The following is a 14,024-nucleotide window of genomic DNA, read 5'->3' as shown; positions in this document are numbered from 1 at the left end:
ATATATATATATATATATATATAGCTAAAAGCTCTGCTGGTTTTCGACCCGTAAGTATTTGTAAACAACAAGGCGATTCCCTATAACGTTATAGTCTGGCCGGACGGATGAGTCATGGCCTTGTAAAAGAATATGTTTGTTTCTTTTAGTTGGTGAGAATGTGTCGCCGCAAACGCGACAAACATCCACTAACTTTGACGGCGTTTTCTGCGAGCACGGCCGAGCCATTTTGTACCGCTACACGTGTTTCTAGTGGGACTATGTTTACAAGCACAAGAGTTGAGTGAGCCACCGAAGGACCGCCCTGCAAATTTACTATTGGTTCTGCAACGTAGGGAGTTTTTTTAAACTCTGAAATTGTATCCGCCCATCTAAACACAAAATCAGGGAGAAAGTCATCAGTCTTCAGTTAAGCAAAGCATCTAAAGACTGACTTGTGAGTCTACTAAGAGTTATGCTGTATATAATTTGTTTTAAAAATAAGGCTCTCTTTGTTCTCAGCTGCGATCCGGCATTTCACCTTTGAAAACTAGAGGACGTTCCTAACGACTAATTTTCCCAACGTTGAAACAGAAGTTCAAACTTCAAGACTAGTCTTAAAGTAAGAAAACACTCAGAATTGAGCACAATTTAATTTAGAAGGTAAACAAAAATTCCATCCATCCATCCATTTTTAACCGCTTATCCAATGCCAGGTCACGGTGGTAGCAGGCCAAGCAAAGCATTCCAGACATCCCTCCCCCCAGCAACTCTTTCCAGCTCCTCCTGGGGGACCCCAAAGCATTCCCGAACCAGACGAGTTACGTAATCCATTCAGCGTGTTGGGTCTGTCCCTGGGTCTCTTACCAATGGGATGTGCCTGGAACACATCCAACGGGATGCACCCAGGAGGATCCTTATCAGATGCCCGTACCACCTCAAATGACCCCTTTCAACGCAAAGGAGCAGCGGGTCTACTCCAAGCTCCCTCCAGATGTCCAAGCTCTTTACCCTATCTCTAAGGCTAAGCCCAGCCACCCTTCAGAGGAAACTCATTTCGGCCATTTGTATCTGCGTTCTCATTCTTTAGGTCATGGTTCATGACCATAGGTGAGGGTTGGGACGTAGATGGACCGGTAAATCGAAAGCTTTGCCTTCCGGCTCAGTTCTCTCTTCATCAAGACAGTCCCAAACAGCGCCCACATCACTGCAGATGCCACACCAAACCACAGATCCATCTCACGCTAAATTCTAGCCTCACTCGTGAACAAGACCCGAGGGCAGTAACTCTCTCCCAACCCAGAGGGGGCAATCCACCGCATCCATGGGCAAACTCCTACAACCCCTTCAGCAGCTCCACAGCAGGGCTGCTGCTGGAAATATAATTTGGCTGAAAAAAAAAACAAAAAAACATGGTGAATATTATAAGAGCTGTTTGAAATAAATAATCACATTTTTCATCAAGCAAATGGTATTCTAAATGCCGCTAAATGTGCGGCACTCCGCCTCCTTTCATATTTAATAGAGGGGGGACAATACCTGACAGTAATATTCTCAGCTGTCAGGATGTGCCTGCTGTAAAGGGTAAATATAATCATAGAAGGCTGAAAATCACAAGACATGTCTGTTCTGGTTATACAAGTCAGCAGTGTAAAGCTCAAGCATGTGGGGGCCTCCTTTCATATTTAATAGAGGGGGGGACCGTATCTAAAAGTACAGCTGTCAAGATACAGGCCTTTGCCACCTTGGTCTCGAAAAAACCAAGGGAAAACCCTGCCCCAACTGTACTCAGTTCAATCGACAAACATCCAACACAATCTTCCTCCTATCGGCCAATCTCCTTATTAAATGTTGATGTCAAAATTCTTGCAAAAGTTTTGGCCAGTAGATTGGAGAATGTTTTACCAACAGTCATCAGAATATGAAACAGTGTTTATCAAAAACCGTCACTCCTACTTTAATACTCGTCCTTTATTTGAAATTTTGTACTCCCCCTCTGGCACAGTCCTGAATGCGTTTTCTCTTTGGACGCGAAGAAAGCGTTTGACCATGTGGAATGGATGTACCTGTTTGCAATTCTATAAAAATTAAACTTTGGACCAAATTTCATCTTGTGGATTACGTTATTGTATTCCTGCCCCACTGCCTCAGTCCTTACTAACTCTCAACAGTCACAACCTTTTAACCTCCAACGTGGTACTCGCCAAGGGTGCCTCTTAAGCCAATTACTTTTTGACTTGGCCATAGAGCCGCTGGCGACTACATTCCATAGCTGTCAAGAGATTTCAGGGATTTGGAGGGAGTTGAACACAAATGGGCCTTATACGCTGACGATCTCTTACTTTTCTTATCAAGCCCCATATTTCCCTACCCCATGTGCTATCACTACTTACTAATTTTAGCCAGTAAATGAGGCAGTGCTTAAATCAGAGTATACAAGTCTCTCTTTTAAGATTATGAGAGACCAATTTACCTATCTTGGTATTGACGTCACAAGAAAACACAAGGGTCTTTTAGGGAAAATTCTCTCACTCTGTAAAACAAGGTGAAACACTGCCTGACACAGAGGTCTCCTCTATCCACATCCCTAGTGTGCCGAAAAAAAATTCTATTAAGATGAATATTCTCCCCAAATTTTTATATCTTTTTCAATCTGTACCAATTTTTATACCTAAATAGTTCTTTGAGTCATTAGACTCAGTTATTCCATCATATATATGGAAAGGCAAGCGCCATCGATTAAATAAAAACCATCTTCAAAAATCTAAAAGGTAGGGAAGGCATGGCACTGCCAAACTTCTGCTTTTATTAGTGGGCGGCTAATTTGCGGTGTCTGGCTTTTTGGTCCCATTTCTGTAACCAAGCTGACTGTCCATCTTGGGCGGAGATGGAGTTAAATTAGGGGTGCACGATAACTATCGGGCCGATAATTATCGGCCCGATAACAGGAATTATTACGTCATTCCGATAAGTCCGATATCATGACGAATAGCCCCGATAACATATATAATTTTGTCAGCACGGCAGTGCCCCGCTCCCACTATGAGACCTGAATGGCCTGCAGTGAATGCTGCATTCAAGTGACGTCAGCATAATCAGAAAAACTCTTTCTGACTCGGAAAATTCAAGAATACCCCCTCATGTCGGAAAACAACTCGTTAAGTCGGTCATAATTTCACACAGACGCGCACACACACACACACACACACACACACACAGATGCGCACACTCTCTCTCACACTTTGCATGGTATACTGGTACCAACGGTAGACCGCGGCACTAAAACTCCACAGTACATATCATTTTTTCCACTACATTCATTTAGCAGCAGCATGTCGCCGCTGCTAAATTATTGCCGCCGCCGCTGCTCCTTCAAAACATTTTTGCAAATGCACCACCACTCTGAGACATCTGTGCACTTGCACAGCACAGCAGCCAGTGGGGAGTGGGGGAAGGCTCCTATTTAGGGATGCACCGAATATATTCGGCCGAATATTGCAAAAAAAAAATCCACATTCAGTATTCGGTGGAATAAGTGAAAAGCAAGGCCGAATAATAGTGGCGTGTTTTGATAACGCAATCAAACAGCGTGCGGTGACGGACACAGTAAAATGTCGGCAGTGTGGCGATAAACAGTAATGGCGAATCCCGCCGGTTGAGGGTTGAACGGGGGTCACAGACACGGACAGGAATACGTATTCCTGTCAAATACGGCGGCGCATTATAACGGCTTACCGGCGAAGAAGTCCGGCTCCAGGTGAATAACTTGTTGTCATGACTGCCCAAAAGTACCTGAACAGCTGAGCCATGGCGGCACACAGTATGTGGCGTATCAGAGGAGAAACTTTAGGGACTGTTCGTTACTTATGAAGGGACTTGTCAGGGGAGGAGGGTGGCTGGTTGATTTTTATTTTATTTATTTATTTTATTTTGATCCCCCCTATGTTAATCACTGATTGATGCTGTTTCTGAAGTATGAATAAGTCAGTAAGTAATGTATTCCATTAAAATATCATTGATGTATTATAGAAAAGTGATTTATCTTTTAATAAATGACAAAAGGCACATCTGCCTCATTTTTGCTGTGGTATCCTGATACTACTCAGAACTGTGATACTGTCACTGGTATCGTACTGTGGGTCCCAATTTTGGTACCGTGACAACACTATCTCAAACACACAGACTCTGTGTCTCTGTCTCTGTCTCTCTCTCTCCTAATATGAGACAAATTTTTTTTTGTTACTATGGAATGCACTTTTTCAGTTTGTTTACATAGACAAGTCTAACTTGTTCAGTGCAATCATTTTCTATATATATTTCTTTTTTTGAACTTCAGTTCAAGGAGCCTTTATTTTTATATCAGTAAGTAATGCACCTTATTTAAATTGATGTTCATTTGAGATATCAAATAGTTTTTTTGTTTGATATCTTTTCGAAAATGTTTGAGATGCTTGCCAATAGTTTTTCATTGGAAAAAATAAATATCTCTTCATTTAAAGAGTAAAACTGTTTTGGTTTTGTTCATAGTATTGATGTCATGATCTTAGGTATATATATATATATATATATCTATATATGTATATGTGTGTGTGTTATCGGTTATCAGTTATCGGTATCGGCCTTTAGGAGCTGAAAGTTATCGGTTATCGGTATCGGTTTAACAGAAAAGTTATCGTGCATCCCTAAGTTAAATTCCATTGAAAACTTTTCCATCCAAGCACTACTTGGGTCACCACTCCCTTTCCCCCGAAACAGTTCAATCAATAACCCAGTTATCAAGCACACTGTGAGAGTATGGGCTCAGATTAGGAGATATTTTGTTTTTCTTCATTTATCTCACTCTAGTCCTATTGTTAAAAAACAGTTTGAACACACACCTGATATGAACATTGTGGATGATATTCTTTGCTTAAACCTGTCACACAAACATTTAATATCCACTACCTATGACAGGTTAGCGGAGATCAGACAGGCCCCTCTTGACGAAATCAAACATGCCTGGGAATAAGATCTAAACACTTCATTGTCAGACAGTGTATGGGACTCTTTCCTCAAGCTAGTTAATTTATCATCTCTCTGTGCCCGCCACTGTCTACTACAGTTTAAGAGCCCATTGGTCGAAAGTCAGACTCTCACGCATTTACCCAGATGTAAATCCTAGCTGTGACAAATGTTCAAGAGGCTAGGCTTTGCTTATACACATGTATTGGACTTGTCCAAGCCTTGAAAAATACTGGAAGGATGTTTTCCAATCCGTATCCTCTATCCTCAAGTTTGACATGTAACCCAACCCCCTGGTTGCTCTCTTTGGCACCACCAGAGATCAGCGTTTCCCATGTTTTCCATTTTATTTTCTATATAGTGCCAGATCACAGCAGAAGTAAGGTTACCTTTCCTATAGAGCAGGTCTATACCTTGTCCTTTTATTAAACAAACTAAATAACCTTATGTTATTTGTTATTTACACAACGGCATGTCATTTCTGTCTCTACATGGTCGTACATTTACAATTCTCCTCTGCTCTCTGAATCGTGCATGGTGGAGTTCCGCCCTGATGCGCGCACATACACATAGACACATGCGCGCGCACACACACACACACACACACACACACACAGGTGAGCACACTAGAGCACGGCTCAAGCTGCATTTTCCGAACCCAACCTGAGTCCAAGATAATTATAACGGAGCCCGGCCCGAACCCACAGCATGGCACTGTGCAATGGAGCGGAGTCCGTGTTGCGTTCAAGAGTTGTCACGTAAATAACAAATTCCAGCACTTGAATAGGCCATAGCACAACATAGCAGCATGTCAAGTGGGCCGACCCGAGCAAAATTTTTGACTTGTTATCCGTTATACGTTTTTATTTTGAAAGTCTGTGTCACTGTCAAACAGCTGCAGGCAGATGGCAAACAGCCAAGAGAAAGACGATGAGGATAACGTTATTTATACGGGAATAAATCAGCAATAAATCAGCAGTGGGGAAATATTTTGGAGTTCGGAGAAAAAGGGGGTAAACAGAGAGCACATGCAGTATGTAAACAATGCTGTTACGAGATAAAACACAACGTAACATTTCCTGCCTTGACAACCATCTCACTTTGTTAACTTTTCATTACATTAACATTAGCTACTCTGTTTCAACAATGTTTAGCTAAAAAAACGTGCATGCAGGCTGAAATTCAACCTTACTGTTCTGTGGGAACAGTAAGAAAAACAATAAAGTTACATGTAATTTGTTAAGCTATAAGTAGAGGAAAAAAACGGCTAGCCCCTAGGCTAATTTATGCAATGTAAACATGCTAAAGCTAATAATGGGTGACTAGCAAAAAACAATTGTTTTATCTATGAACCTTGACAGTTATTATTGAGCTGAATTTGATACTTGTTAATTGATGTTGTGAATCCATGTTTTATGTTTGCCCCCAGGGTTTTAAGCCAGATAGACCTGACATTTTAGGAAAAAGACAATGGTCTGGGTTAAAATGAAAAGACTTTGATATCTTTTATATCTTTTTGATATCTTTCTTTCTGACAGACCTTCAGAAAGGTCTTTCTGACAGAAAGTCCTGAAGGTAAACTTCTGCCATGTACTGCTTTATGTGTGTTCGTGGAGTCAGTTTTAAGTAAACTTAACTGCACTTACAGTAAGCAGTTACAGTCACTTATGTTTTGTTTTGTTTTCATCTTTTATGGCCAAAAGCAAAAAGAAAGGTGTGGCAGCTTCTTTTGTAACTGATAATGTTAAATGGGCAGATGATATCATCTCATATCGATCGTGGGCCCCTAAGTTGTATCGAATGGAGATTGTATCGTGACAGACTTTTTAATATCGGCATATATAATATTGTTTTCCAAAGAATCAGTGTAACTAGTCCATACCCAGTGAGTGCACAGTTGCCCACGTACAGTTTCACATGGTGTGTGTTTGGGATACAGGTCTCCCAGGACTCCCTGGAAGAAGAGTTACTGTAAGTCAATGGGACCCTTCCTGGTTAAATAAAAAAAACAGGACATCGCAGATTAAATAGTCAACTGAACCCATTAAGAAGAGCAATGTATTCAGACAGAGTTTGTGTGAATTTGATAGTACGATTTAGGGCTGTAGTCAACCAAAGAAAATCTTGGTCGACTAAAGTCGCACATAATCTTCAACTAATCGATCAGTCGTGGGAAAAAAATCTGCACGTTATTTTTACTTGTGCGGTGGTGTGTCTGTGTCACTCTGCAGTCACACCTCCAAAACACTAGTCGGCAGTGGAGGACTGTGTTAAGTGCTGTGAAGTTTAGTTCATATCAAACTTTATTTATATAGTTGATTCAAAACATACATTAAACATGGCTTAATAGAGACAATTTCAAAACACAAGTATGCAAATTGGCTTCACTATAAATCACAGAACTGACAGACAAACACTTGTCTTTATCTGGACAGATATCCCCCACCAATACAACATGCTAACATTATTAGCACAAGACTATGGCATTTTACATTGTGTAAATTAGCCTAGCGTCTAGCGATCTTTTCGTCTTCTCATATAAAGCCAGGGACAACAGCAACATGTAACAAAGGTAATGGCACACAGTTTGGCTCCATTACAACTCACAACATTCACAGACAAAACAACTGTCTTATACTAAACATGTTATCCAAGCAAATACAACATGCTAACGTTATTAGCGCCAGCCTATGGCATTTTACATGGTATACATTAGCCAAAACTGAGACCCTCGCTCTCCCAAACTGATGCTGAAAGACTGGTTCATGCCTTTGCCAGCTCTCGCATCGACTACTGTAATGCTCTGCTGGCAGGCCTCCCCTCCAAAACCATCCAGAGGTTACAGTATGTCCAGAACAGTGCTGCCCGTGTCCTCACCAAAACCCGGAAAACTCAATGCATCATCCCTGTTCTCCATGCCCTTCACTGGCTGCCAATAAACCAGCAGATAACCACAAGTTTCTCCTGTTAGTCTACAAGGCCATAAACCATTCTGGCCCCGCCTACCTCCAGGACCTCCTCTCCCCTCAATCTACATCCAGGTCACTCAGGTCTAACATCCAAAACCTCCTCACTATTCCATGCACCAGACTGTCTACCATGGGACACTGTGCCTTTTCCTCTATGGGGCCACGCTTGTGGAATAAGCTGCCTGTTTCCGTCAGGACCTCAGACTCCCTTGCCACCTTCAAAACCAGCCTCAAGACTTACTTATTCCATTCTGCTTTCGGTTAAGGCAGAGTTCCACTCTCTGCCCCTATGTTTTTATTCTAGTTATTTACTTGTTGTTTTGTACTTTTACATATTTGGTTGATTGATTGATTGCTATTGATTGGTTATTTTCGTTGCTACTCATGTGTTTTAATCTTCTTGGATTGTGAAGCACCTTGAGAAGTCATTTGACTTGAAAGTGTGCTATATAAATGTAATTTATTATTATTTTATTATCATTATTATTATTATTATCTGTGAAATACAAGTAAATACAAGTTCTGTTTCCACTGAGGGAAATGGTTCCAGCTTTCAGAAACAGACAGGAGGTCTGCGTCACCGCGACGCTGAGCGTGAGAGTGGGCGAATTCAACTTTCTGTCAATACCCCCATTTTCACAGGTAACTTAGCCTGTCCTCCTGCCGCAGGAAATAATGGATTAATCCTGGAAAGCTGTTGATGTAGCACTTTTCTCCTTATGAAAGTAACACGGCGATTATTCAACCAATGAGAATTTGGTCAGACGAGAGCATAGCGACCAAATAATCGACTAGTCGACCAGGAGACTACAGCCCTAGTACGACTGCTTTATTGAAAATACAGTAGTACCATTGCCAATAGTGGGATAGTTAGTGGGTTAAAACTGAACATTAGTAGTTGAGGTAGCACGTTGAAAGGTAGATAGTTAAAGTGTTTATATGTTGTATTGACTTAAATGTGGGGCGCACTGGTAGTTCACATGGGAAAGGTGCGCCTAGCCCTTGTTGCAGCGGTGGGGGTTGGAATCCGGCCTTTGTTCTTTGCTGCATGTCTTCCTTGCTCTCTCTCTCCTATCCTTCCTGTCATGCTTCACTGTCCTGTCAAATATAGGCAAAAATGTCAACTACTGGCTCTAAATGACGACTACTGGTCAACTAGGAAGGTTCTTAGTCGGGGGCAGCCCTACTTTGAAGTGAGCAATAGAATGGCTTTGGTTCCCCTTGGGAAAATGCTGCCTGAGGGCAAAGTAAAATGGTGAAAACATTCTAAGTATAGCGTACTCTTAAAACCGATTTATTTTATTCTTTTTAGGTGGCTAACGTACGTTTTGCTGCTGCCCCCGTCCACAGCAGAACATCACTTTGCTTCTGTGGCAGTACTCCTGTCTGCTTCTTCAAAGTGGGGGTGTACCAACTGACATCTACTGTAGGTTATACACTGACTATGGATAAGTAGCTCATACAACCCCACTTCAAATTATTAAAAAGGAACACAGATGTCTTTCTCAGAGTCGGTTAAGAAGAAGATGGAAAGAAGAAATGGTGGACTACAGGTTAGGAAAGTGGTGACTGGTCGCTGGTTTAAAGTTGCCAATAAAAATAAAGTCTCATTACCAGTGTTTGCTAATAATAACTACACAAGTGTTGAGACACATTTTAGGTCAATCTGGGTCAAACAGCAAGTGAAGCTCACGTGATAAACTGCTGTCAGTGTACACTTTATTAATATGTATAGTGGTGGAAGGAGTATCCAGATCCTTTACTTAAGCAAAAGTACTAACACCACATTGTAAAATACTCCACAACTTGTAAAAGCCCTGCATTCAAAACCTTACTAAAGTAAAATTATCAGCAAAATGTAGTTGAAGTAGGTAAAGTAAAGTATGTATGTGGCAGTACACTGTCCATGCTGTTGGGTAGTGTAATCTACAGCAATGTATCAATTTCTTTAAAATCATCTAGTGTGGCTGTCCTGTGAGAACCACGCTTCTCTAAGAAGAAGCCTGTTAACACAGCCTGTTTTCAGCTTTGTGACGATTATTTTTCCAGCTGATCCAAAACGTTTTTTAAAGAGTTTATTTAGCTTAAGGAGGAGAATTTTCTCAACACTAGGGGTGTGCCATATCATCTCATTCACAATATTACAAGTATAATTTTTTATTATCATATGAAAAATTCTTATTGTGATACTAGCAATATTTAGACTTGTGACTAGGGTTGGGTACCGTTCATAATTGAACTGATACGGTACCGGTATCTAGAATTCGGTACCGGTACCAAACAGTACCTTACTTCGGTACTTTTTAACCCTATGGGCCCTAGGCCTTTTTGGGGTATTTTTACTGCCTTTACTTTTAAGCTCATATCACAGTCATTATAAAGGCTACATANCGTGTCCCCCTCAATGTATATGGTGACTACGGCCCTGTCAGCATGCATTAGGCTGCAGCTGTCTGGGTGTGCAAAGGTGAAGTGGCTGGTCTTGTCATACAAAGTTTGATACTTGAAAGCTGAACTACAAATGTGGATAGACAGGGAGAAACTCATGCAAGCCTAAGACGTGGTAAGATACGATATTCCTCACTATATGAAGTGACTGACAACAAGATCTGTATCATGGATTGTAAAGAAATTCGTCAGCTTTTTATTTTGTAGACAATTGATCTGTATTTATAGCGTGATGGGATGACAGCACAATGATGTGTGTGGTCCTGCGCTTTCATGTGATATGCGTGGCATTTCTGTGAGAGCCTGCGTTTGCGAGTAATCCATCCAAGAGTAATGTGTGTGCAAAGCTATATGAAAGCTCTGTTATACATAATTTTATTGTAATTTTATCAATTTTTTTCGCTGTGAAAACATTGGATTACCGACAAGTGCTTGGCCTTGTCGGAAAGCTACAATTCTGCTGTGTCCGCTGATATGCGTGGCTTCTCGCTATGGCGCACAGACGCGGAGAAAATCCACAGAGAAGAACGGGTGTGAATTTGGACGCACTATGCATCGTTCGGGCCCAAAGTCTAAACTTCTCAGTTTCAACATTTTATTGAGAACATTTAGGAACAGTGCTGCACGTTAACTTTTGTCTGCACATTTTTTTTGTCGCCATTGTTGCTGAGTCTGAGGTGCGAGTCATGCGCTCTCCCTCCAACGTGAATTGGTACCAAGTACAAAAAGTACCGAGTTTCGGTATCCAACCCTACTTGTGACATATTGATGTCATAAGGCCCGTTTCCACCGCAGGAAGTTCGGGGTAAATTTACGGGGCCGGGGCCGTTGGTGCATGTCTCCGCCGCAGGAACCACCGCCGAAGGACAGAGTTCCGGAACTTTTACAGGGGCTAAACAAGTCCCTGCATCGGAGTAGGTACTCAGAACGGCCCCAAAAAACTCGGTCCGTGAAAAACATATTTTTTCCAGCGGTTATCTTAGTTACAACATGATTGAGCTAGCAAAGCAGTTTTGTGTTGCTATGTGTGGTATTTATTCAGTTTTGGGAAATCACGATGTCTAGAAAGCATCAGCTGACAGGGACAGCTAACAGCAGCAGCAAAGCTAACATCAGGACGTCATCTGTTAAAAGCCTCCCGTTGTCAGATACGACATGAACCTACTTCAGTTAGCTCAATCATGTTGTAACGAAGAGAAAATATTTTTTTCACGGGCCACTTTGTGAGTTTAGTGAGTTATTACAGACACCGCTATCGGCTAACAGCTAACAGCATCCCTACGCCCCTATGTCGCCCCGGTCAAAATGGTCGTGCAACGATTACATCACATCCAGAGCCCGGTAACTTTATAGGAACCTTCCTCCTACTCTGCTCTCTCAGTGGAGACACGGCGGTTGAGAGGGCCGAGCGAGAGGAAGTTCCTGTAGTAGTTCCTGCCCCTTAAATAGTACCAGGAACTTCTTCAGTGGAAACGGGCCTATACTGTAATGCACGGCAACAACAAGCATGGCTGAAAGCAAAATTATTAGTGACTCCGCGGTAGTTCCAAAAAGAGGAGTAGCTTCAGTACCGTGGAATAAACTGTGGCGTCCTGAATGTTTTATGAACAGTACCGGACTTCTCAGACTCTTTTAGCGACTTACTGCTCAGAGGGAACTCATTCAGCGGCTCCTCTGGCAGCAGCACAGCGTCTCTCCCTCTCCTCTCTCGTCGCGTGCACACAGGTCGTCAAGTGATTAAACCTGTGGTAATGTAAACCTACGAGACGCTCGCGGCTTGACAAAAAACTACATATATGTGAATGTGCAATAGTTATGGTAGCAAAACAGCCTGTCACAGGTTACAGCGTGATGATTAGAGGAGAAATGGCCGAGCATAAAGGTCTAAGTGGACAAAAAAACCAACTCAATCGTGTATCATGTATACAGTTTTTGTATTTGGGAATTGTTTACATGTGTAATTTGTGGTAGATTTTGTTTTGTTGAACTAAAATTATTGCATACAGAATCTGAATCTCACTCTGAGTTACTGTTGTTTACAAACTAAAGAATTGAGTGATCATTCTTCTTTAGTTTTTACTGAATATTTGAAGCTAAACTGAGAGGTTAACATATAAAACTATATCACTTATTTTGTTGCAACTCTATTTCCTTGAGTCAGCAATAGAATATATTTGTTTTACTAATTTGTCATATTGTCAAGAATATAATCATCGCAAAAATACCCTGAAATACTGTGATATTATTTTAGGGCCATATCGCCCACCCCTACTCAACAAACAAGGAACACTTAATCCTTCAGTTTATCACAAATATTCAAGAGCAACACACCTGGAGATACATGGTTTTCACTGAACAGGAAGGGGATGAAAAACTGTCATCTGAAAAAGCTGTCAGACACATGTAGTACAGTAAAAAATACAATATTTACCTCTGAGATGGAGAAGGTGAAAGTTGCGTAAATAATAACACAAGTACCTTGAATTTATGTTTGAGCACAGTACTTTAGGACATGTACTTTCTTACATTCCACCACTGAGTGTAATCTTTATTATCAGTGAGGACATCTGGACCTACTGCTGTCTTCTGAGCTACAGACTGATGCTGTCAGGTGACCTTGCCCCACCTTATCTCTCTCATCAGGAGTGCAGGACTCCAGTTTATCTGTTAATATGAGAGTACGGGGAGGGAATAAAAGTGTGAAAATGTGTGCGTGAGTTCATCAGACTGTGTGGCTGAGGGGGAGAGGTGTTTGTCAGTAAACAGCACAGGGAGCAGTCAGTGAGGGCGGTCATAAGTCAGCTAAACAACTGCTTAAGTTTCCACTCAGTCACATAACAAACCACAGGAGTCACTCTGATTACAGTGATAACTTGATGTTGTAACTGTCTGTACTTCCTGCTAACAACATTAGCATAACAACAGTCCTTCATACCAATATTCACATCTGTTAAAACGTGGCAGAAACACACAGAAACATGCAGACTGTTGGCGGCACGGCATTAAGCAGCTTTCTGCTGTGGCACAACTCCCAGAGCTAGCTTACCTGACGCTAGCGCTCCTAGCTAACTTAGCCAAGTTAGCTACTGTTCCACAAAGACACAACTTCGCTCCGAGAAACGATGTTGACCTCCTCCTTCACATCAGAACCAACAGTCGGTTAACTAAGATGAGCTTACCGGCATCGGGTGTGGGTCTGAAATCTGCGCCGATGCTGGCTGCTAGTCGGCATGCTAGCTGTTTACATCCCCTCCGCCAGGCACACGAGAAACCGCGCCCACAACGAGAAAGGATGCAACGTCACATCCTGTCAACTTGAAAAGTCTGGGTCAGCTGTTAGCCACCTCGCTTGTTAACATACATGGAAAATGTACTCTCAGTTTTGTTACAGTAAATCTTTATTTTTGCTGTCATGGCCTTCTACAGAGGTTATTGTGGATGTTGTTTGGTGAACAGTAATGGCCAATAAGGTGTGCTGAAATTGACAAGTGATGTGTGTCAGATGAGCGTGCGCATAAAAAAAAAGTTCCTTCACAGAAGGAGTGAGTTCCAGTCGCAGACTGATACCCTAGTGTGTGTTTATTCCTCCACAATTTATGATCGGTCTAGCACTAGGTACGCACGCAA

The 14,024-nt window shown here is 41.8% G+C and overlaps 1 protein-coding gene across 7 annotated transcripts in view; it reads right to left on the bottom strand.

Annotated features, from left to right (window-relative positions):
- The window catches only part of mindy1 (MINDY lysine 48 deubiquitinase 1), a 47,967-nt gene extending 34,266 nt beyond the window's left edge, over positions 1-13,701 (bottom strand). For 5 of the 7 annotated variants that reach the window (XM_050034416.1, XM_050034414.1, XM_050034417.1 and 2 more), the window contains exon 1: positions 13,444-13,669. The gene's annotated coding sequence lies outside the window, so the exon portion shown is untranslated. Of the gene's footprint in view, positions 1-13,443 lie in introns of all 7 variants that reach the window. The other 2 variants (XM_050034413.1, XM_050034412.1) reach the window with 2 other exon arrangements.
- Positions 13,702-14,024: the final 323 nt, after the last annotated feature.

Source organism: Epinephelus moara, chromosome 22, assembly GCF_006386435.1.
Source record: "Epinephelus moara isolate mb chromosome 22, YSFRI_EMoa_1.0, whole genome shotgun sequence".
Taxonomy (NCBI): domain Eukaryota; kingdom Metazoa; phylum Chordata; class Actinopteri; order Perciformes; family Serranidae; genus Epinephelus; species Epinephelus moara.
This window is presented reverse-complemented; position numbering and strand designations above follow the sequence as displayed.